General features: G+C 37.5%; 2 protein-coding genes across 10 annotated transcripts in view; one reads left to right on the top strand and one right to left on the bottom strand.

Moving 5' to 3' along the window:
• The window catches only part of ZDHHC17 (zDHHC palmitoyltransferase 17), a 232,166-nt gene extending 216,266 nt beyond the window's left edge, over window positions 1-15,900 (bottom strand). For 5 of the 7 annotated variants that reach the window (XM_024736493.1, XM_024736499.1, XM_024736494.1 and 2 more), the window contains exons 1-3: window positions 15,722-15,900; window positions 15,190-15,325; window positions 12,502-12,611 (exon numbers count right to left, since the gene is read on the bottom strand). The gene's annotated coding sequence lies outside the window, so the exon portion shown is untranslated. Of the gene's footprint in view, window positions 1-12,501; window positions 12,612-15,189; window positions 15,326-15,413; window positions 15,549-15,721 lie in introns of those variants that run through there. The other 2 variants (XM_024736497.1, XM_024736498.1) reach the window with 2 other exon arrangements.
• A 170-nt stretch (window positions 15,901-16,070) lies between these two features.
• OSBPL8 (oxysterol binding protein like 8) overlaps window positions 16,071-24,462 on the top strand; it is a 185,879-nt gene continuing 177,487 nt past the window's right edge. For 2 of the 3 annotated variants that reach the window (XM_024736487.1, XM_024736489.1), the window contains exon 1: window positions 16,072-16,421. The gene's annotated coding sequence lies outside the window, so the exon portion shown is untranslated. Of the gene's footprint in view, window positions 16,422-24,462 lie in introns of all 3 variants that reach the window. The other variant, XM_024736490.1, reaches the window with a different exon arrangement.

The following is a 24,462-nucleotide window of genomic DNA, read 5'->3' on the forward strand; positions in this document are numbered from 1 at the left end:
ACTCTCACCACTATTATTCAACATAGTTTTGGAAGCCCTAGCCATGGCAATCAGAGAAGAAAAAGAAATAAAAGGAATACAAATTGGAAAAGAAGAAGTAAAACTGTCACTGGTTGCAGATGACATGATACTATACATAGAAAATCCTAAAGATGCCACCAGAAAGCTACTAGAGAAGAATTTAGTAAAGTCGCAGAATACAGAATTAATACACAGAAGTCTCTTGCATTCCTATACACTAACAACGAAAGATCAGAAAAAACATTAAGGAAACAATCCCATTTACCATTGCAACAAAAAGAATAAAATACCTAGGAATAAACCTACCTAAGGAGGCAAAAGACCTGTATGCAGAAAACTTTAAGATACTGATGAAAGACACCAAAGATGACACAAACAGATGGTGAGATATACCATGTTCCTGGATTGGAAGAATCAATATTGTGAAAATGACTATATTACCCATAGCAATCTACAGATTCAATGCAATCCCTATCAAATTACCAATGGCATTTTTCACAGAACTAGAACAAAAAATTTTACAATTTGTATGGAAACACAAAAGACCTCAAATAGCCAAAGCAATCTTGAGGAAAAAAAAACCAAAAAACGAAATGGAGATGGAGGAATCAGGCTCCCTGCCTTCAGACTATACTATAGGGCTACAGTAATCAGGACAACGCCTGACATTCTAAAATCAAAATATATAAAGTTTGCACAGGATCTTGTTTTATATATATATATGAGAGAGAGAGAGAGAGAGACAGAGAGAGAGAGATAGAGACAGAGAGACAGAGACAGAGAGAGACAGAGAGAGAGAGATATTTTAAGAAATTGGTTCATGCAATTGTGAAGACTCAGAGAAGAGTTGCAGTTCAAGTCCAAAAACAGTCTGCTGTCAGAATTCCTTCTCACTTGGAGAAGGTCAGTCTTTGTTCTATTAAGGCCCTCGACTGATTGGATGAGGCCCACCCACATTACAGAGGGCAATCTGCTTTCCTCAAAGTCCACCAATTTAAATGTTAATCTCATCCAAAAACACCTTCACAGAAACATCCAGAATTAAGTTTGACAAAATATCTGGGCACGGTGGCCCAGTCAAGCTGACATATAATATTAAGCATCACAGTCATCCTATTTGTTTATATCTATAGGAATAGATCTATACAGTCAAATAATCCAAACCTTCTCCAGATGGAACAGCAATGCCTGACACAAAGAGAGCATTCAGTAAATGTATGCTGATTTGAAACTGAATTTCAGTGAGTCGAATTAAATATCCCTAGCGATGGCTAGGTTCTGCCAAGCTTCCAGTGTGATGTTGGCAGATCATATAGGATAGATGTTAGGCACAAGCTCTGGAGTCAGATTATCCAGGTTCACGTAATGGTGCCTCTGCTTACTTTCTGTGTAATTTTGGATGAATTAGTTAACTTTGCTGAGTCTCCATTTCCTCATCTATACAAAGGGAATAGGAATAATAGCTATAAATGGTATACATTGCTAGTGTTAATCAACATTCAGTTCTCTTTCCCTTCTGGGTACTCAGTGGATTGACCATTTCTCAGCAACCCTGCAACTGGATGGGGCCATGTAACTCAATCTGGCCAATGAAATATTGTGGAGTTGAAATCTATCAATTTCAGAATGAGGGCATGAAAGGCCCATATGAAATTCCCCAGTCTTTCTTCCCTGACTGGGGCAACCACAGAAGAAGACTCATGTTAAGATGATGGTTACACCACAAGGTTGAAAGAGCCTGGGTTATTGTGTCACCATGTGGAGGACAGTTGTCTGCAGTCAGAGCCAACTTTTTGGAACAAGAACTAAATCTGCATTCAGTTAAACCACTGACTTTTTTGTTTCAACTGCATTGTAACCTAGACTATTCTATTCTGTCTCACAGATGTGTTTTGATGATTCAATCAGATATTGTATGGGAATTGCTTGATTGATAAGTAATTAGCACTCAAATGTTATCATTATTATATTGAATGAAGAATCATATTGGCTTTGAATATAAAACACTGCTCTTTTGTTGATCCTTGTAACAATTCAAAACTTGAACAAATCCGAGTACCTGGGAATTTTTATTTAAAGTATTCCAACTCTTTAAACTTTTACTTAGAACAATGCCTAATACACAATAGGCATTCATGAATAAAGAACAAGTTCCTATTTCAGTGAACCTCTAATAAATGCTATCATTCTTTTCTGGGATCTTTTATTCCCTTATTGTCAGGCTGCTAAAATTTCATTTTACATTTCTTTTATGAGACCATAGTTCTTATTAAACAACCATTTTTGGATAGAGTTGTCCTATCAATAATGGGAATTAGGCAGTGATAGCTGCTTACATGTCTTAACTCTCTTCTGAATTCAGAACCAATTCACAGGGATCCAGACAGAGAAAACAAAACAAAGCAAAACAAAACACTTTCTTACTGATAAAGCTGTTTGGACAATATGACTTCAACATACAGCCACAACAAGGATTTTCAATACTCCTTCCCAAGTCCAAATGGGAGATGACATACCAAAAGAAAATTTAGGTTTGCAGGACAGATAAACCTAAGGCAGAGTCACTGTTTTATACTCAGTGAGGTCAACAGTAGGAAGAAGGAGAATTAGGCCTCATGCCTGCTCTAGAAGGTAAGCCTGGGCCCTGATTCATGTGAGTTTAGTTTATTACACAGAATGAGGAACAGATCAGAACATAATCTGTTGTGGGTAGGTAGATTTGAAAAATATGGCAAGAAAGGGAGTGGATCCTATTTTCATCTCCCCAAATCACCAATTATATAAAACACTCTTTTTACTTATAGAAGGTGACAGAAATAAAAATGGAAGTTACTCTTCACTAAAGTTCTCAAAGAAGCATGTTACTCTTTTAAGAGCCAGGTAAGGGAGCACCTAAACATATAAAACAAATATTAACAAATCTAAAGGGAGAAATAGAAAGCAATACAATAATAGTAGTGGACTTTAACAGCCTACTTTCATCAATGAATAGATGATCCAGACAGAAAATCAATAAAGAGACACTGGCCTTACATGACATGTTATATTAGATTGAGCTAATAGACATATATAGAACATTCCACCCAAAGGCAACAAAATGCCATTCGCCTAAAGCACACCTGGAACATTCTCCAGGATAGATTACATGCCAGACCACAAATAATAAATTTAAGAAGACTGAAATCATATCAAACATCTTTTCTAATCACAATGGTATGAAACTAGAAATCAATTACAGGTAGAAAACTGGAAATTTCACAAATATATGGGGATTAAACAACATGCTACTGAACAACCAATGGGTCAAAGAAGAAATCAAAAGAGAAATTAAAATATATCTTGAGAAAAATGGAAGTAGAAATAGGACATACTGAAACTTATGGAATGTAGGAAAAGCAGTTCTAAGAGGGAAGTTCATAGCAACAAATGTCTACATTAAGAAACAAGAAAGATCTTATATATATATATATATATATATATAATTTTTGGTTGCACTGCATGTGGAATCTTAGTTCCCTGACCAGGGATCGAACCTGCACCCCTTGCATTGGAAGCACGGAGTCTTAACCACTAGATTGCCAGGGAAGTCCTGAAAGATCTCAAATAAATAATCTAACTTTACACCTCAAGGAACTGGAAAAAGAAAAACAAACTAAGCCCAAGATTAGTAGAAGGAAGGAAATAACAAAGATCAGAGTCGAAATAAATGATATAGAGACTAAAAAGACCATAGAAAAGATCAATGAAACTAAGAGGTGGTTTTTTTTAATGGAGATATAATTTACATATAACATTATATTAGTTTCAGGTGTACAACATAATGATTCGACATTTGGATATATTGCAAAATAACCACAATAACATCCATCACCACACACAGTTTCAATTTTTTTCTTGTGATGAGAACTTTTAAGATCTACTCTCTTAGCAACTTCCAAATATACAATAAAGTATGGTTAACTACAGTCACCATGCTGTACATTACATCCCCAGGACTTATTTATTTTATAACTAGAAGTTTGTACCTTTTGACCACCACCACACATTTGCCCATCCCCACCCCCTGCATCTGGCAACTACCAATCTGCTCTATTTATGAGTTTGGGGTTTTTTTGTTTGTTGTTTTTAATTTAATTTAATTTTTAAAATTTTTATTTATTTTTGGCTTCATTGGGTCTTCGTTGCTGTGTGTGGGCTTTCTCTAGTTGCGGCAAGAGGGGGCTTCTCTTGTTGCAGGGAATGGACTCTAGGCGTGTGGGCTTCAGTAGTTGTGGCATGCAGGTTTCAGTAGTTGTGGTGCACGGGCTTAGTTGCTCCACGGCATGTGGGATCTTCCCAGACCAGGGCTCAAACCCGTGTCCCCTGCATTGGCAGGTGGATTCTTAACCACTACACCACCAGGGAAGTCCCTGTTTTTGTTTCTTAGATTCTACATGTGAGATCATATGGTATTTATCTTTCTCCACCTGACTTATTTCACTTAGCATAATGTCCTCAAGATCTATCCATGTTGCTGCAAATGTCAGAATTTCCTTCTTTTTTATGGCTGAATAATACATATATATTACATTTTCTTGATCTATTCATCTATCAGTGGGCACTTAGGTTGCTTCCATGTCTTGGCTATTGTAAATAATGCTGCAATAAACAAGTAAGTGCAGATATCACTTGAGTTTGTTTTTCATTTCTTTCAGATAAATACCCAGAAGTGAAACTGCTGGATAACATGGTAGCTCTATTTTTAATTTTTTGAGAACCCTCCATACTGTTTTCCACAGTAGCTGCATCAATTTACATTCCCACTAAAGGTGCACAAGGGTTTCCTTTTCTCCACATCCATGCCAACACTTGTTATTTCTTGGTTTTTTGATAATAGCCATTCCAACAGGTGTGAGGTGATATCTTATTATGGTTTTGACTTGTAGTTCCCTGACGATTACTGATGTTGAGCATCTTTTCATGTACATGTTGGCTATCAGTATGTCTTCTTTTTAAAAACGTCTATTCAGCTCCTCTCTCCAATCTCCATTTCTGAAGCCAGAATCTGAAAGTTATTATTGATCTTCCCTTCTTCTTCAACCCATAAATCAAGCTAACATCAAAATTAAGCCTTTCTCCAATGAAAAAAGAAGAGGGCTCAGTAAGGAATTTGGGAGCAATTGAAGAAAGATAAACAGAGCAGAGAAAGACAAAGTTGCAAAGGAGACTCAGGAAGAGTCAGAAAGATAGGATGAAAACTAAGAGAATATGATAAGATAAAGACTAAAGAAGAGAATTTCTGCCCAAAGACAAACAAGAGACAAAGAAGTTGTGAATTAGCCATGACTGCTAAAGTGAAAAGGCTGTGTGGATCTGCTGCTAATGTAGCCCTCCCGAGCCATAGGTAAGATGCATGGGCCAAGGAAATCAGCAGGCAAAGAGAGGCTTTGAAGAAGTTACCAGCTAGGCTGGTGCCCTGGCAACCTCCCAAGCTGGAATGTACAGACTCGTGTTGATATGTGGGCTAAGTAGGAAATAGCGATTTTTTTAAAAAAATAAGCTTTTGTTATTATAAAAGCATTATATGCAACGTAGAAAGTTGGAACTATAAATAAGCAAAATAGGAAAATAAAAACAACCATAGTCCCTGTATAGAGTTTACCACTGTTAACAGTTTATTGTATACCTTTATTTATCCCTATATATGCATACATATATATAAATATGCATTTTTTAAACAAAGTGGTATCATACTTGATGTGCAGTTTTGTAACTTAGTTACCTTTTTAAAATTAACAAGCTCTACCTTTACCTTTCCAAGTCAATACATTTTCATCTTATCTAAAACTCAAATTCAGATTTCCTCATTAGTCTCCAAAATATCTTTACTTTGAGAATAATAATTAAAAGTAAAGAATTATTATTTATTTTTCATTTCCTGTAGGAACTGTATTTCAGGGTAACCAAAGTGTTCCAAGTAATAAAGGAAAGCTCTAGTTTACTAAAGAATGTTAGAATATAGTAGGAATGATGAAATTAGAATTAATTTTGCAATTCTTATTGAAATTATTGGTTCATGTAAGGGTTTTTAATGGGTTAAAGGATGAGCTTCATATTTGAAGGGGAAGTGGACATCTCTATACTATCAAAGTAATGTCATACAAATTACTTCCTAGTCACAAGTTTATAAAGTAGAGATAAGACTGCCATATCATTAATTCAGTTATCAGTCTAAGCATCAATAATTGTCATCAGTCAAATAGCATGAAAGATGCTGTATAAAAATATACTACATCACCTACAAGTATTCTAGCCCAAAATGTTTATCTTGAATTGATCAAGTCTTCACATTTAATATCTTTTAAAGAAAGAGTTCAAAAAGCCATTTTTACAACTATCAAAAATCATGTTCTCGTTTGCTAAGTGACTGGGAAGGCAGAAAAATAAGGAAATGTATGCATTGTGCTTAGAGATAAATTTTGTTTTACTATGATTCACTGTACTTAAGAAATAAGCTTGGCAAGAGGTGACTGGCTTAGAGTGTTGACTCCATGTATGGTAAGTAGAGGTCTGGTTGGAAGTCGTACTTGAATGGAAAACACAACTCTGAAATTGAGTCAACAACCTGGTTGCTAACAAAGTGGCTTTCATTCTTACATTATATGTGAGATCCTGATATTTGAATTGGGGATCGTCCAGATTCTTAAATAAAACTGCTCGCATGGCCTGAGGTTATGCTCGTCTATGTATTTTTTGTAATTCTCAGAATTAGGACAGTTGATGTAAAAGGTTTGGTATCAACAGAAAGTTGGTAGCGTGTGTAGTCTGTGTATTATTTTCTTCCAACTGAGTAGAGTGAAAATACAGTTAGAAATATTATGTAGAATGCAGTATTTCCAAAAGGTAGTAATCATAACAGTTTATATTTCTTGAATTCTATAATTCCTATAACAATATGGTAAAATAGATTTTTCTTTTAAACTCCACATTAGAGATGAGGAAAAGAGCCTTGGTGAGGTCACACAGCTAATAAATGATATGGTGGGGTTAAAACTGAGATCTGTCTGACTTTATATAGAGTTGGAGCTCAACCCCTCTACACTACACTACTTCAGTGAGTCAAATTTGTATTAATAAACTTTGTAATATTGATTGAAGTGATTTTTGAGATTTTTCTGGACCTAACAGTAATACTAACTCATAACAGTTTCTAAATTAAAACTACTAACCTAATGGGAACATTTATGCATGAAATGAAAGTATCAATACTTAGTTCTTATCAAATATTAGCACTAAAGAAATAAAACATTAACAGAATACTTTTGATTTTTTTTCAGATGTCAGTGCTATTCAAGGAAAAGCCTAAACTTTTACTTGACATTTTTTGCTACTTTTTATGAATTTGACAGTTGTGCATTTGGAATCCATTCAAATTCTATTTGTAGTTAAATCATGTGAATGCCAAGATCAGTACATCTGCTTCGTAGCATCTCTAGAGTAATCTGTATTTGCAAAATGCCTTATATAAATTTAAACATGTTAACATGCTCAATCAGATTTATTTACCACAGGTTATATGATGTTAGACTTTTCACAGTAGTTTAAAAAAGGTTTGGAGCAAATAATAGGTAGCATGAGTTGCTTTTGATTTGAATACTTTTACTCAAAATAATCATAGACATGATAAGGAGGAAATGATTATTATATTTGGTTAAGAGTAGAAAATAAGTAATAATTGTAGAGTACATTTCCATTAGCCTGACCTATAGGTAGAGAAAAGAAAGTAACATGTTTTGAAGGTCTTTTTTTTTTTTTTTATTAAGCAGGGGCACAGTTATAGTTGAGAGTATGTGTCCCTAAGAAATGAGACATTTAAAAAAACATAATCACATATCATTATTATAATCAGTAATTCCTTAATATCATGTAACACACAGTCAGTATTAAAATTTCCCTGATATCCCACTAATTTTTTTTATAAAAGTTGTTTGTTTGAATCAATCTAAAAAAGGTCCATACATTGCATTTTGTTGATATGTCTGATGAGTCTATTTTAATCCATAACAGTGCCCGCCTTTTATTTCTTGCCTTTATTTGTGAATAAAGGTCATTATCTTCTAGAATTTTCCCTGTTCTTAGTTTAGATTCTTGTATTTATATAGTGTACTACTTTTGTAATAAGGAAGGTGGGGAGAGTTAGAATGCAAATGATGTCAGGTCCAAGACTATTGGCTGACAGCAATAGGAAGTTAGGGGGAAGTAATCAACAATGAGGGACCACCGGGATGAAGTCTTTGGCCATCTCTGGAAAGGAGTTGACATTCAAAGACAAAGTCTTAAATGGAGCTGTGCCAACTCCAGTCCATTTCCAGGAGGGGGTTACAGAGATTAGTGGTTAAAGGAAAGGACTCGGGGAACGTGAGTGGGAGCCTGGTTGTAGCTGTACATGTAATAATACTAGGCAAAAGTAAAGCTCGCACAGGAATTGACTGAAAACAACTAGGGAAGAATATCAACAAGGCCCAGAACAGAGGGATAAACCTGACCTGAACGCACTAGGTGGATGTTACTGGAACACAGAGTAGGTGCCTTTTTTCTCCCCCTTGTCACCTCTGGGTACCAATGTTCTAGGAAGGTAGAAGAGACACCCAATACCTAGGATATCTGGTAGCAGGCATCTAGATAAGTAGGATCTGTCCTTGTTGGGAGGGGTAGGTAGATGGCTGCTACCTGATAATGTTGGAGTATGGCACCTTCACTGCCAGCAGAGACCAGCAGAAAGGACAGTTTTGAAACACTGTTAGTTTATAGGGCGGGGCCTCTTGTCCGCTTCGCATCCATTTCAGTAAAGAGGTGGAGTAAACTATAGATTCTTAACAATTTTTTTTCTTTGTAAATAGGATGGGCCTCAGTCCCAGTAGAACTGATAACCTATTAAATTGAAGAATTAGGTAGAATTTGGTTCAAACAAATTGAATTACTTGTGACCTCTCAGAAAGTTTATAGATATATAAATACAGGTTGAACAAAGTTAACTGGAATAATCTATACTAGTAATATATAATCTTTTATACGTTAAAAGATACAACGAAATAAAAGTCATTTGAACATTCTGCAGTGAAATAATAGTTTTTATCAAGAAAGTATTATAGAAGTATATTTTGAATATTATCATGAGGTTGAGGGCAAGAAAGATAGTAAAGCTTTGGTTAAATAAAGTTATAATTTCTTTGCATTACAGTTACCACAATTTTAGAAATTTAAGGGATTATGTGTTCTATGTTTCCCATGTTTACATAATTGTGATAACAGCCTTTTATACACTCTCCTAAAATTGAAATGAAAAACATATTTACAACCTGGAAAGCATAGTCTAGGTAGCCATCAGAAAGAAATGGCTTCTTTTAAAAATTTATTTGGAGTTTAGGGTGCCCTCTAAGCTTAATTAAAACTCAGGAGTCAATCCTTACACCTGAGCATAAATTTATAACTATTTCCAGAGATGATGTTAAAAGTCAGCATGCACCTAACTTTGAATAGGCAATGTGGGTGGAAAGAGTAGGCAGAGCTTTTCACTAAGACTTAATTGTCCTTAACCTGTGAATACATAATTACATAATTCATTATGATGAATTTTCATGTGGGAAAGTTCTGTGGTGGGAATCATTAATTCTTCATAGTTATGTGAAAAAAGTATATAATTCTGTTTTTTATTATTCTAAATCATGATCTCCTAAATATACGTTAATGCCTTAGTCTGATTATTAATGAAATATCTTCATTGGTACATTACGCAAATTTGAACTAAGAATGTCATTATGAAGAAAAACACTTAAAATGCTACACCAGTACAGTTATTTAAAAAGAGAATACCAACAAAATATTCACACAGTTTTGCCTATATGGATGAGAACAGAGGAAAAAAGTGGAAATGTTTAGTGTTTTTGCTTTTAAGGGCATATATTAGATGGAGATAATAACACAAATGGGTGACATACTTGGTCTGATGAGGTCTGTTTAATAGTAGGTGTAAAGTGAGAATCTGGTTAGACTTATTCTGCTGTTAGGCATCTGAAAGATTATATTGTTTCTTTTAAAAATATAGAAATAGGACTTCCCCGGTGGTGCAGTGGTTAAGAATCCGCCTGCCATATATATATATATATAGAAATAATTTTAACAATTCTTATTGTTTTGCATAGTCAATAGTTTTTAGATTTATGTAAATATTTGCCACTTTCAATGCTTTTCCTTTAGTCTCAGCCCTCAAACCTCCCATTTAGGATCATTTTATTTTTGTCTGAAGAAAGAAAATTTCTTTAGACTTTGTTAGTGAGAATCTATTAGCAGGGAACTCTGCTTTTGCCTGAAAATGCCTTTATTTTTGCCTCTTTCTTGAAATATCTTTTCACTGGGTATTGAATTCTAGGCTGACAGTCATTTTCTTTTAGCCCATTGAATATATTATTTCATTGTCTTTTGGTTTCTATTGTTACTGATGAAAAGTCACTTATCACTTTTGAGGATAATCTGTAGTTTTTTCCTCTACTATTTTTAAGGTTTTCTCTTTTGTTTTTATTTTCCTAGACTTTCACTATAATGTATTTAAGTGTGGATTTATTATTCTTTAACTTGCTTGGGATTTGAGAGACTTCCTAAGTCTGTGGATTGGAGTCTTTCATAAGTTCTGTAAAGTTCTCATCCACTATTTTGTCAAATATTGCCTCTGGCCCATTTTCTCTTTCCTATTCTTCTGGAACTATAATTAGAATTATTTTAGATCTTCTCACAATGTCTTCCATGTCACTTAGAGTCTCTTTTATATTTTTCTTTTTCTGTTGCATTTGGGATAATTTTTTCATCTTTATCTCCCAGTTCACTAGACTGTATTTCTGCTGTGTCAAATAGACTATTAAACTTGCCCACTGAATTTTAAATTTTAATAATTTATTTTTAAAAATTCATTAAGTTTAATTTTTTCAAGTATCTTCAGTCATTCTTGTTTTCTGTATGTATTTTCAAGCTTGTTTTTTATTCCTTTATTCATATTTTATAGTCTGTGGCTGGTAATTTCAGTATCTGTAGCCCTTTTTAATCTGTTTCTGCTGTCTTATATTTCTACTGTTTCTCACTAATGGTGTTTTTCTTCTGTGCTTGTTATTCTTTAAAATGTGAGCTGCTAATTTTCCTCAGAATTTTATTTGTAACCATTCTTTAAGGCTTAAGATGAAGGTGCATTCCTTCAGAGAGGATTGGCATTTGCTTCTGCCAGGTGTCTGAGAGCACAATAATTCAAAATTATTCTTAATTAACTTATCAGCTTAAGGTGGTTTGGGATCACCCAGATAGTATGAATTCAAGTTACGTTTCTGTGTGACAGCTGGATTGAGTCCAAATTCTGAGATATGATTTTGCTTTCCCCTTGATCATAGGTGCTAACATTTAAGACAGTAAATTTTCTTTGTAGACTTGGGGATGGGTGTGTATGCTAGCAAGGGGCAAATTTATTTCTAACATCTTTATTCTGAATGAATAATCCTTGGAACCAAAGCTTTCTCCCCCCACGCCCCACTCTGTGTAGGGCAGGTCATGGGTTTTGTCTAAGACCACGAAAACGTCATGTTAACTGGGTTTGGCAAATGCCCATGGGGTAAAGGCTGGCTTTAGGATCTGCTCAACTCTCTAGGTTTCTGTCTTCATTTAATTTTCTTGACCTAATAATCTCTTACTTTATTGCCAGTTAATCAATATATTTAATAAGGTTAAAAAATGTTTTTCCAGGTATTTATTTGTTTTCAGTGTGATCACTGACTGAAGTACCTAGTCCATGATATTGCCAGAAACAAAGCCTATATTCTTTTTTAAAGTTTATTATCCAAATTTTCCTAGACGGATATTTGGTTAAGATAAATAATAGTAAACAAAAATGCTTAAAATCAATATGCAAATGTTTTGCAAGCAAATCTGTAGATTTTATAAAGAGTTTCTTTTTAATATAAATTTTAGTTGAATGTTTATCAAATATGTGGTTGACTGTTTTGTAGATGTGTATTATTTTGTTTTATTAAATAGAAGTTTGAATACTGTTCTACAGTGCATTTAGCCGTTGAACCACTAATCTGCTGGCTCATATTCACTTTAGGTGATCTGCCAGGTTATACTATATAACAATTTCAAAAATCTCTGTGATTTAAAACAACAAATATTTATGTTTTACTCTTGTTTCGTGTTAGTAGCTGCAGGTCAGTTGCTGCAGTACTGCTCCAGGGTAAAGGTCAGTTTCAGGTCTGCTCCACATATTTTCTTATTCTGAGACCCTATTTGTAACATGCTTTTCTCATGGTAGGCAGCACAAGACTAACAGATTGCCCTGAATGTTGCACTAAAACTTAAAGATGTTAGCATGTGTCACATCTGCTCACAAACAATTGGCTAGAGCAAGTCGTTATGACCAAGAATAATAAAACAATCTACCATAGTCTTCAAAATTATGTTAAATACCTTATTTATGTTTGAGGTTGCTCTCAATCCAGTCTTCTTAGAACAAATGAGGATTTTAACCTAAAATCCTCATCAGCAATCTTTGGCAATGTAAGTGTCTAAACGGAAGGCTAAAGGAAAAAAAACAAAAAACAAAACCCCTTAAGCCAAATTTCTTACATTCTAGGTCAGAGTTTTCTGTGGGAAAGATTATCACTCCTGTCAGTGCTTAAACTGATTTGGAAAAAAGAACTTTTCATTCTTAGAAATGTATAATTAATTAAACACCAGGCAAAGAGATGAATTTTCACTGGAGTTTAAATTGGATAGTTATAATAAAAAGTTTTAGTTTAATATGCTATTCTTAAAATCATTTAAGAGTAGCAAACTTGCAGGGCCTCTCTTCACATAACAAATGGAAGTTATTGAATATTTTTCAGTTACAGTGCAAGATCACATATTACAATTTCTACTTATGTTGTGATTACATTGAAAATGCTAGACTGAATGATTATTTCCTGGAATCACAGAATACCAGATTTGAAAGGATCTGAAAAGCATATATTTTTCAACTGTAGTGTACTGATATGCCATTTTGCTGCAATCAGTTGTGAGGCATGTTAAAATCATTAGTTATTCATGACAAGTAACTATTACTAGCAACAGTTAAAATACAGAATATTATTAAAGATATACTTGAAACCCAGCAGAGACCTGTGGGGTCTTCCCAGGGACAGATCCCCGAGTCCCCTGCCCCACTCTTGTTTATAGAAAAGCTTTTGCCTCCTAGGCCTTCCCCAAGTTCCAAACAGCAAATTTAATCTGAGAAATGAGAAAATGCAGAAACAAAGGAAAACAGTCAAGCACAACAAAATAATAATTGTTTAGCCATAAAACAAAGTCAAGGGCCTTTAGTTCTTCCTCAAGGGCTATAGATAATATCCTGAGCCATACCCTTGAGTTGTTTTGCAGAAACTAAAGCGTGTACCAGGCGAAAGAAGTTAACTGCTGACCACCAGCACACAGACCCCAGACTGGCTGGAACCAAAAGGATGATGTGTTGACTCCCAAAATACCACCCTGTTACCTCACCACCAACCAGTCAGAAGGATGTCCACAAGCTGATCAGGCACCCTGAGACCCTCTCCCTCACCTTGCTTTTAAAAACCCTTCCCTGAAAGCCATTGTGAAAGATATACTTGGGTCTTTTCAGCATGAGCTCTTCCTTCTCTTTGCTTGGTCCCATATTGGGCGACTTGCAGTAAACTCTGTACTTTCCTTCACCACAACTTGGTGTTAATGAGTGGCTTTACTGTGTGCCAGCGAGGGCACCCAAGTTTGATTCTGCAATATACTTACATTTGTCTTCCTATAATATCTTCACTTTCACTTACTTGCATTCTGATTTTGTGTGTGTGTGTGTGTGTGTGTGTGTGTGTGTGTGTGTGTTTCTGAAAGGAGTTATAGCTAGTTTGAAAAGAATTTGCATAATCCTGGGTACACCATGGCTACTTGTTTCAAATGTGAACATTATCCCCTGTAAATAAAGATTGAGTATCATTCCTTAAAGAGCATGTAGTCAACTTCCTACTTTTATTAGAACTTGAAATACAGAGAGTAATTTATCTAGCCACATATTTAGTTAGCTAAGTCTATAACCTAGGCCTCCTTGATTCCAGTACAGTGCTTTCCATTTCAATAAATGACCATCTGTCTTCGTCAGACAGTATAAGAAAGTGGAGTTGAGGCATTAGAGGATTAGGCAAGGCAATTCATCTACTTCTAATCTTTAGTCTTAGTTCCCAAAGGAAAGGAAAAGCACCAGAGAAACGGAGCCCAGATGGTATATTTTGCATGTTATCTATGCTCTAGGAACATTCTTTTTGAAATCTATTTGATCGCAACTCACAATAAGAAATACAGTTTAAATCACAACACAGGACATACGCACCCTCCCCCATAACTGAAACAGAAGTTTCACAAAGAATTCTTCCCCTTATTATATATGCACTCTGATCTTTCATTTTTGATTCCAGTCTAGCCTATTTCACTAAAAAATAAATTGACTTTTGAGCCAGTTTGAAAACCCCTGCCCTAGAAAATAGAAGGCAGGCTTCAATCTGCTGACAAACTCCAAAATTACTAGCTTTGCTGAAATTGTGTCATTCACAGAATACTAAACCTCCTTCATATGTATTTGAACTACAAGTACAATCTCTCAAACTTCAGAACAGAGCCTATAGAATCTTTTCCTCACTGGAACACCAGTTCATTACAATATCTCATAGATTCTAAGACTCAATTGTTTTTCATATTTTAACATCTCTGAGTTCAAGATATGTCTTTAAAATATCAGTGGCATGGCATAGTTTAATTGGCAGTACTTCTTTTCTTTCTTGGGTAACATGAAATAATGGTAAGACTTAAAGTTCATGATTTCTTAGAGTTTCTATGAAATAGCTTAGTTCATAAGGATTATATAGGCCGAACTCTATTGCTTATTCATTTCAAAGTATCCAGCTGATCAGAATACTTCTTGCCATCTTAAGAAAATGTAATGAGGAGATGACAATCACTTAAGAAAAAAACTTAGTTCTGGGTTAGAAGGAAAAATGAGTTACAAACTGAGTTTGGTTATTATATAAAGCTTTTTCATGTGCCTTCATTGTTAGCAGAATTTGATTATGATCTTTCTGCTTTTCTACCTACCTTATTTTTGTATTGTTACTGTCTTTCTTTTGGTCACTCCCATTTTACTCTTCCTCTCAATAACAGGGTTGGGGGGAGCGTTCCTTGGACTACCGTTAAAAAGGAAGGCAAAAAGTTATGTCCAAAGTTAAGGTACCTGAAAAAAAAAATCAAGAATTAGGCTTTATTTTTTAAAATGGAACGAACTGTCCAATTCCTGTGTAGCTGTTTAAACTGCCACCAACCTAACGCATAGTAAAACTTAATGACTGTAAGACTGGCACAAAGGATCCAGAACAGGACTAGGAACCAAGATAAAATTCTAGGCTATTTGCATCCCAGCGTGAAGGAAATGCACCATCCTCTCCTCAAAAATAAAAAGCTCTCATGAAGAAACCACTACATTAAATGTCACAATTAACGTGCTACTAGAAATAGGAACAAGTAGTTACTGCTTTCCAAGCCAGACACCACGATGCCTTCTGCTTTTCTTTGTTTGACTAAAACTCTAGTCAAGCCCCAGGCTGGGGAGGCGGGGGCCCCCGCGCCCTACCCGGGAGCTCTCCGGTGCAGCCTCCTTAGATGAGGCAGGGCCCTGCACGACCGGTCCCGCAGACCTCGCCTCAACAGGCGCGGGGCGGGCGGCGGTAGATTCGCCTCCCGAGACCGCCCCAAGGGGTGCAGAGGCGGTTCGGCGGCGTTCAGACTCTGCCTGAACCAGGTGTTGACAGTTGCTCCAGCCCGGTTGTCTCCGGCCAGGCAGAGGAGGGTTCTCCAAAGCCGCCTCCGCGCGTCGTCACGTGACGGGAAGGGGGTGCGACCGGAGCCCGCTAGTAGGGGGCGGGGCCTCGAATGTGAAGGATCTCGGAGGCTCTGGATGCCCAAAGAGGTGGCGGCTCGGCCGATGACAGCATTAGGCTGCGACGCGTTCCCGGCCGGGCGGTGGTGGTAGCGGCAGCCCGAGCGGCTGAAGCGTTAGCTTTCGCCGGGGCGGTAGCCGCCGCCGGTAGCCCGCAGACGGAGGGAAAGTGGGGGCCCGCCCTGGCTGGTAGACCGCAGGGCCGGAGTTCCCGCCCTCCTAGCGGCCGAACGGGCAGTGCCTCCGTGGCGGCCAGGCAGCGCTCTTGGTCTGAGCTCGCGCCCCAGCTGCCGCCGGCGACAGCGGCCGAGAGAAGTTGGGGTTCGATTAGACGCGTGCAGGGCCCCAGAGGAACCGGCCGCCTGCGCCCCGCCTCTCCGGGGGCTCCACACCGGTGAGTGTCGAGCCGGTCCCCGAGTTGGGGGGCGGCGGGTTCGCACCCCTACGGGCGACTGCACCCCTTGACTCCCACGTTCTGAGCTGGGGCGGACGGGCACTCCGGGCCCCCGCGCCGGGGAGTTTTTCTTTGGCTCCTTTGTCCCCTTTTGGAGTGGGAAATTCCAAAGGCTGGCGGGGATGGAGTGTTTTGGGGCCCACGGTAAGTGCGTCTGCAACCTTCCAAAGCCGCGGCAGGGGCAGGGGCCGGTACGAGCTTTTTGTTGGCCCTGAGTGTGTGCCTCCTCCCGAAGTTTGACTGGGCGGACGGCAGGGTCTCGCCGGAAGCCCCGGCGCCCTGGAGAGCTGGCGCTTTGTCACTTGGTGCCGTTAAGGCGAGGCTCCCGTTTTCCTGTGACAGCCCCAGAGGAGGCTGTGCCGCGCATCGCAGACCTCACCCGCCCTTGCAGAGCCGAGGGCCATGGTGGTGTTCCTCTAAACCTCAGTTCCTGTGGCCTTCTTGTAGCGTAGGAGGAAGGCGAAGCCTTTGCTGTACTTTTAAATGTAATGTTTCTGAGCCCCTTCTCAAGAATGGAATCAGGTTCCAAGGAGCTTCACAAAGAGCGTGCGTTTGGTTCATTGAGGCATCCGCTCACGACCGGCCGAGGCGAAGCAACAGTATATGCAGATTTTCCATTCACAAAAGTCATTTAACACCCTTCTTTATGAGAGACATGTGCGGTTGGGGAACATACTTAATTTCATTTTATCTAAATGCTGCCTGAAATAATAGGTAACTTGGGTTCCTACTTAAACAGATGGGGAAATTTACCCAACTGATGATATATGCATGTTTACTTTAAATAATTTAAAAGTTTTTGCCTTTCTGATGCTGGAAGACGTAAATGACTTCTAAGTAGTATTAGAATGTACTGTGTATGGTAGGGTTATTCGTTTTTAATTAACTTCCCCTGAAAGTTAACCTCAAATTAGTGCCACTTTAGGTCTTTTCAAATAACCATTTAAAAGGTGTTTTTTTGGTTTTTTTTAGTCCCTCCCTTAGGATTCCAAGGATTGTGGAGGAACATGGGTGGAATGCTTGTTAGGTTTCCTCCTTCCGTCCCATCAAGTGTCATCTAAACTTGATCATGCTGAGAGACTAGGATCAATTTCTGTGCTTGCTAGATAGAACCTGTTTTGCAGTGAAATTATTAAGATCATGCTAGTTTTATGAAACAGGTTGGGGAAGGAAGAGTAAAGGCATGCAATTTGTCCTCTATTAAAAGTACAGAGAATTTCAAATATTTGTTACCCCTTTTTTTGATAGTAATTATGTATAGAATGACTACAATATGCCTGTTTAAAGTAATGGGAAAGGGAATAGATGAAACATAAGAACTACCTTTTAGGTCTTTAATTATGGAGCTTAAGTTGTTGTGGTCAAATTCCATCTGAACCATTTGAGCTACAATACATTGTACACAGGTGCTTAGAAGTGCCTGTTTAATTAAAAATGGTCATGGTTTATTTCTCTTCATTGAATCATAATATTTGTTGTAGCTGTGATCTATGAAAAGGTGCTGCTACAATTTTTTCAGTTAGAATATTATTACATTTTAGAGGCAATCAAATATGTTTCTTACAAAACATTTATGGCACCTATAAATTTGGCAATACCTAGTTTTTAGGTTTCTGAATCGAAAAGCCTTAAAATAACTTTGGAGTAAGTACACATACTGTTTGTAATGAAATTATGTTTTAGTTTTGATTTAAGAAAAAAGTGGTAAAATTAACAAAATTTGCATTATAAAAAGGTCTTTCTTTTTAAAGGACTAATTGCATAATTTAACTAGTGAGAGCCCTTAGTACATTTAAACTTGGTTTACAAATAATCCTTCAAGAGCATGTTACTTGAATTGAAGCATGAATGACAAAATAAAGAATTGATACTTAGATGTAGTTTTCTAATATTATTTTGGAAAATCCTTATCCTAATAATACTTGAAGTTTTATATTTTAATATCTGTGTTATCCAAAGCTGAACACATTTATAGCGATGATTTTGGAGCATTGGGGGATTTAAAAGTAGAAGACGTAGGTGCTATCTTATTCTTATGAATATGACCTACAAATAATACGTAAATACAACTTGAATTAAAAAGTCTGTACATACTTCATTAATGAAGGTGCCTGCGTGCAAGGAGATTGAAGTATAGTTTCCTTGTGGTTAGGACACAGGAAGAGATATCTGGACTAATGTGTGAAGATTTCAAGTCAATATTTTCTTTCAGGAAATCCCTGAAAGATTTTAGATCTTCCTTCCACCTTGGTCCCCACCCTCTCATATATCCTCTCAAAGGCATGAAGTTGAAGGTCTCATCCGGAACACATGATAGAAGGGATTTTTCCTCCCTGAAAAATGTTATCAAGTTTGCAAGGAGAGAGCTTTCTTCAGAGACCTTGTAGGAAAGGAGTTCTTGTTCTGAAACATCAAATTCTTCTACCCTATGTTATTCTTACTTTTATTAAAATTGGAAACAATGTAAGCTCTCCATGATAGCAAGGACCATTGACTTTCCAAATGCTTAATAGTCATCGAATAAAAAAATGTAGTTCCAGATGTACAACTGGAGAACAAAGAGGAGTATGTGATAATGTAGTTCAAATTAGATACAAGCAGTGAGGTGACAAAGAAATGATGTTGGCTTGGCAGGAGGGAAGCAGGTCATTTAATCTGGGGAACTTTCTTGGAGGAGGTGATTCTTCATTTAAGTCTTCTGAAAGCTGTATATCTGATGATAAGCAGGTGTTCTAAGAGGGATAGACAGCATGAACCAAAGCGTTTAAATTGGACTGGGTAGTCATGTCAGATTAAACACAGTGAGTCTTTTTTGGTAACATTCTGAAGAATTTTTCTTCTTCCCTCATAACTGTTACCTCTCCCAGATAAAAAGATTGGGACACTTTATAAGAGCTAAATTTTAGAGTAGTTGAGTTTTGGAAGAGACAATGGTACAGTGAAAGCAAGAGCATTGATCTGGGGGTTAGAAAATTTGAATTGGATTTCTGGTTGCATTTTATACAAGCAGGTGTCCTTAGGCAAATCACTGGGCCTTAGTTTTCTCATTTGTAAAAGGAGGATAATCCTTATCCCACAAGGTTGTTGGGGGAATGAGATTACATAATGTATATGAAAGTGCATATTTCAATATTAACACATAGGAGAAATCAAACATCAAATTATTTTAAAACATTTTTTTGTCTTTATATCTTTAAAAAATATTTTGGTGAATTTATCACGAACTCTAAATCTACTTGACCTTTGCATTGATCTATGGTGTTGACCTTTGCATTGATCTATGGTGTTAACCTTTAAATTTATCAGTATCAAAATTCTAGATGCTTAGTTTTCTTTCAATCAGGCATAATGCTTTCTGATATAAATGAGGCTTAATTGTGTTACTTCTTAATGTTATAAACCGCAAGGAATGGTAGATACCTCGAATTTGTAAAGCTTTAAGGGATATGTGTTACTGAAAAATCTGAGCCTTTAGGCTTTGTTCTCTACAGAATTTGCTTTTGAAGAAATTGCCCTTGCCTATCATGCAATCTGTGTATTCATTGTTGTGGAAAAAACAGAGCATTTTCCTGCTATTAAGGAAAAAAGTTACCAAAAATATCCTTTATATGTTTTTAGTGGTCTGAGTGACTGTAAACCATGAGGAATCTCTATCCGCTGTGCTTTACGTTAGAATTCAATATTTTGTGAGCAGGCTAATAGACTTTTGCATCAACCTATCTAAGCCTTTTGCTCCAGTAGCTGTTTGTCCTTTTATGAATCTCAAAATTTCGTTATACTTTGTGAACTCTTTGCAGTGTTTAAATCCATGGAGCAGGCTGTCCTTTGTGTAACATTTGGGAGGGAATTGTTCTACAAAAAGACTAAAAAAGAGTCTTGAATCTTCAAATGATAAGCTAGTTACCCGCCACCTTCCATATTCACAAAAGCCTGAAAAAAAAAGAGGAAATGTTTTTTGAGCTTCAAGACTCTTTTCAGATAAAAAGGAGAAACTGTTTGATTCAGGGTTGTTAAAAACATGATAGATTCAGAGGGAGATTGATAGTTCCTGAAGGTGTCCTATTAGGAGTGGTTGGTCATAATAATAATAGCTTATACGTGTTGACTGCTAACTATGTATCAGGTACTTGACATATATACTTGACAATGACCCCCCCAGATCAGACTATTTTCTTGTCCTTTTTTAAACCTCAAGCACTGAGAGATTAAGTAGTAGGCCAAAGAGCCAGGATTTGAGCTAAACCTGAGTCACAGGGAGGCTAAGCAGCAGGTGGTGGAGCTTACCAAAAGGATTTGAATTTGAGGTTTAACCTGACCTTTGACATCAGAACCTGTCCTTTTAACTGTCACATTATAATGCCTTGTATAGTTTATTTGCAGTTGCCCCTTGTGACAGGTCTTGACCTTTATGATCTTTCTCAGTCTATCTTGACTTTATGATTTGATGAAAATACAGTTTGTAATAAGATGGCCTCAGTTTTTTCATTTCATGTGTTTTGACTGACATCCTATGTTTTACTTGGAGTAAAGCAAATAATTCTTTATTGTTCATTCAGTTGCCATTTTCTCACTAGGAAATTCCAGACTAAACTGGAACTATAAGGACATATAGTACAGTAGATACAGTATTTTAAGGTGACTTGTTACAATTTTTAAAATTCATGCTTTTTTTTAAAGAATAAAACTGATGCACAGAATTGGTATGGATGATTTTTATGAGTGTTATTTGAGGGACACTAATCTGTATAATTAAAAGCTATCCTTTTGAAATGTCCACCATTAAAGTAACTTGTTTTTTGGCTGCTGGATGCCACTATTAGCAGGAGTAGTTTATCAGATTACATAGTTTCTTACAAAGAAGGCTCAGGCCCCTGTGAAAATTACAAAGTCTGTTTAAGTACTTTTGTTTTTCCAAAATTAAAAAATTTTTTAGTTAATTTAATTTGGCTGCATCGGGTCTTAGTTGTGGCGCACGGGCTTCTCTCTAGTTGTGGCACGCAGTTTCCAGAGTGCACCGGCTCAGTAGTTGCAGCTCAGGGGCTTAGTTGCCCCGAGACGTGGGATTTTAGCTCCCCAACCAGGGATCAAACCTGCGTCCCCTGCATTGGAAGGCAGATTCTTAACCACTGGACCACCAGGGAAGTCCTGTGTAAGTACTTTTTAATGGGGTTAGAGTATGGTAGATTTGGGGAGACAGCAGTTCAGTCTAAGTAACACTACATATTATTGGGTAAGAATAATGAGGTGGAATTCCTTGGTCATGAAGGCACAGGTACATTGTTCAAGTAGAGAGTAGGGTGAGGGACTTCTGAAGACAAGTTTTGCTTACTGTATAATTTTGCCTGTTGTTTTGACTATAATAACATTTAAGATCAGCGATCCAGAGGTAAAGAAAAACAGTGCTGTGTATCAGAGTGGGGAGTTTGTAATAGTTTCCTAGGCTCTTTCACAAGATGTGGGTGCTTTATAAATATTCACTGATGATCAGGGAAGGACTCTCTTACTACCTATTATTTTAGAAATCTAGGGAGGCAGACTAGCACAGGCTGTGGAGCCAGGCTGCTTACGTTCAGAACCTGCACAGCCACTTAACTAGCTTATTACCCTGTACTGGCCCTATGCTGACATGAGATGGCTTCCGGAGAAGAATATGGTATATTTAGGCAAAGCAAGGCCCAGAGATGCACCCTGTGATTTTCCTGTTCTTATGTGGTATGAAAGAGATCTGGAAGTTCTCACATAATCCTAGTGAAGGAAATAGAAGTTAACAGAATGAGAGGTAGCAAGCCTGTCATGAGGGTACTGTTGTGAGGGGAAGACCATGTTATAGACATTGTGGAGAGGGCGGCTGTGGCAGATTCAGCTCAATGCCCACCAGAATTTGTTCTCTCTCTTGCCTTAGTTCAGTTAACACTGGGAGGTGGCTGCCCAGACAGGAACACGTTTCTCAGTCATTCTCTCCTCTATCCCCATCCCCCTTCCCTGCATCTAAGTGGGACCAGAAGACGGCTTTTCACCAGGGGAATGTGAATGGAAGTGATGCACTGTCCCTTCTGAACTGAGGTGGGAGAACAGCAGCTGTGTTTCTCCACCTTCTCTTTTCCAATCTAAGGGCCAGATGCAGAGGCTGGGCCTCTTCAGGTGTGATAATAAGATTGGGAAGATCTCTAGTCCCTCAGATTACCATGTGAAAGAAAGCTGTGCACCAAACAGGAGCACTCACAACGGACTGTATAATTTTAAGGAGACATTTTAGTTGTGTGAAGTCACTGATGTTTATTTGTTAAGCAGCTAGTGTGGCCTTAACCCAAGCATGGGCTGCTTAGAAGAGGTAGTTGAGGCCCTAAGAATATCCATACCAACAGGAGCTGAGGGGCCAGGTTAGGCGGTCACTGGACGCTGCTGCAGCATCCTCATCAGTATATGCCATTGCGACTCTTATCAAACCTCAGAGGCCCGTGAGGACCCAGAGGGAAGTCCATGGATCCACATTCAGACCATCCGTAACATTCCCAGTGCCCGTGAAAGCTTTCCTCTACATCCGGATACCATGATAAGAATAAGGAACAGAGAAACTATAAACGTTTTTCTGTAAAAGTCTGAAGAGTTCCGGTAAAGCAGGGTTTCTCCAACTTGGCTTTATTGACATTTTGGCCTGGGTAACTCTTTGTTGTGGTGAGGGCTGTCCCATGTATTGTAGACTGTAGAGCAGCATCCCTGTCCTCTACCTGTTAGATGCCAGTAGCACCTCCACTAAAGTACAACCAAATATGTCTCTAGACATTGCCAAATGTCCCTTGGGGGGCAGATCACCCCCAGCAGAGAACTGCTGCCTTAAAAACAGAGTTAACCTGAAAGAAACTTACCTTTAATTAATGGACTTTTTCTCCCCTTAGGAGATGGGTGGAGTTCATGGGGGAGGTTGGTTTACGAATGTGCAACAAAGGAAGCTATGCTGCTTTTATAAAACATACTAGTTTCTATTGAATGTCGATCTACACTTCTGCTAATTTATCAGTTTAGACATTGTCTGGATTTTCTGCTTTTTCTTTCTTCTTTCCTTTTCTTTCTAGACTGGTAGCTATACTTCTTCTTGCCTAGATAAACACATTTCCCCCATCCCCCCCCCCCAACCCCAGCTGTCACATCCATATGTCCATCACTAAATGACAAAACCCAAGATATGGTTTCGATACTATGACTATGTAAATATCATTTAATCCTAGGCCAGGTAGTATGCTCAGATTATGATTTCTTTTCTACAGATCCTATTAAGCAGCCCTTGGGCCACTTGAAGAAAAATACCTTGATACCATCAAGGTCCAGTGTATTTTATTTTATTTTATCAGTTGCTCAAAATCTAGCCATTGAATTAAAAACAATGGACATGACTTCCTATTTTCTTGGTGTTTCTAATTGCCCCCTTTTCTGGTATTGTATGCCTTTATCATAGTCTCTACCAACTCCTCATCATGCTACCTGTTGTATTGTGTCCCCTATTTATCTGGCGTAATTGTAATTCTGCTTCAATTTGGACTAGTTGCCTTTTAGGTCTCTTTCTGGAACTTCCTTTCACTGTCCTCTTGAATTGGGTCCATTCTATTATAGATCTTCCTTTTTTACTAAATTTATTTGATCTTTTTTTTGGAGTACAACTTCCAAAAAAAGTGTGTTTGAGAGGCAAGTTTTCTGAATTATTCTATGGATAAAAATATTTTCATTCTGTTCTCATATTTGACTGATAGTTTGGGCACAATATTGTAGGCTGCAAATAATTTTCCTTTGGGACCCTGAAAGCATTGCTTGGTTGTCTTTCAGTGCCAGGGATGCTGATTCGAAATCAGGTGTCATCTAATTCACTACCCTTTTAAGGTGATTTGTTCTTTATTCTGTCTGAAAACTTTTAGGATCATCTCTGTTTTATCTTTCTGCTGCAAACTCATAATGAGCTGTACATGTTGTTTTGTTTTGTTTTGTTTTG

The sequence above is a fragment of the Neophocaena asiaeorientalis genome, unplaced genomic scaffold, assembly GCF_003031525.2.
Source record: "Neophocaena asiaeorientalis asiaeorientalis breed wild unplaced genomic scaffold, Neophocaena_asiaeorientalis_V1.1 scaffold134, whole genome shotgun sequence".
Lineage (NCBI taxonomy): Eukaryota > Metazoa > Chordata > Mammalia > Artiodactyla > Phocoenidae > Neophocaena > Neophocaena asiaeorientalis.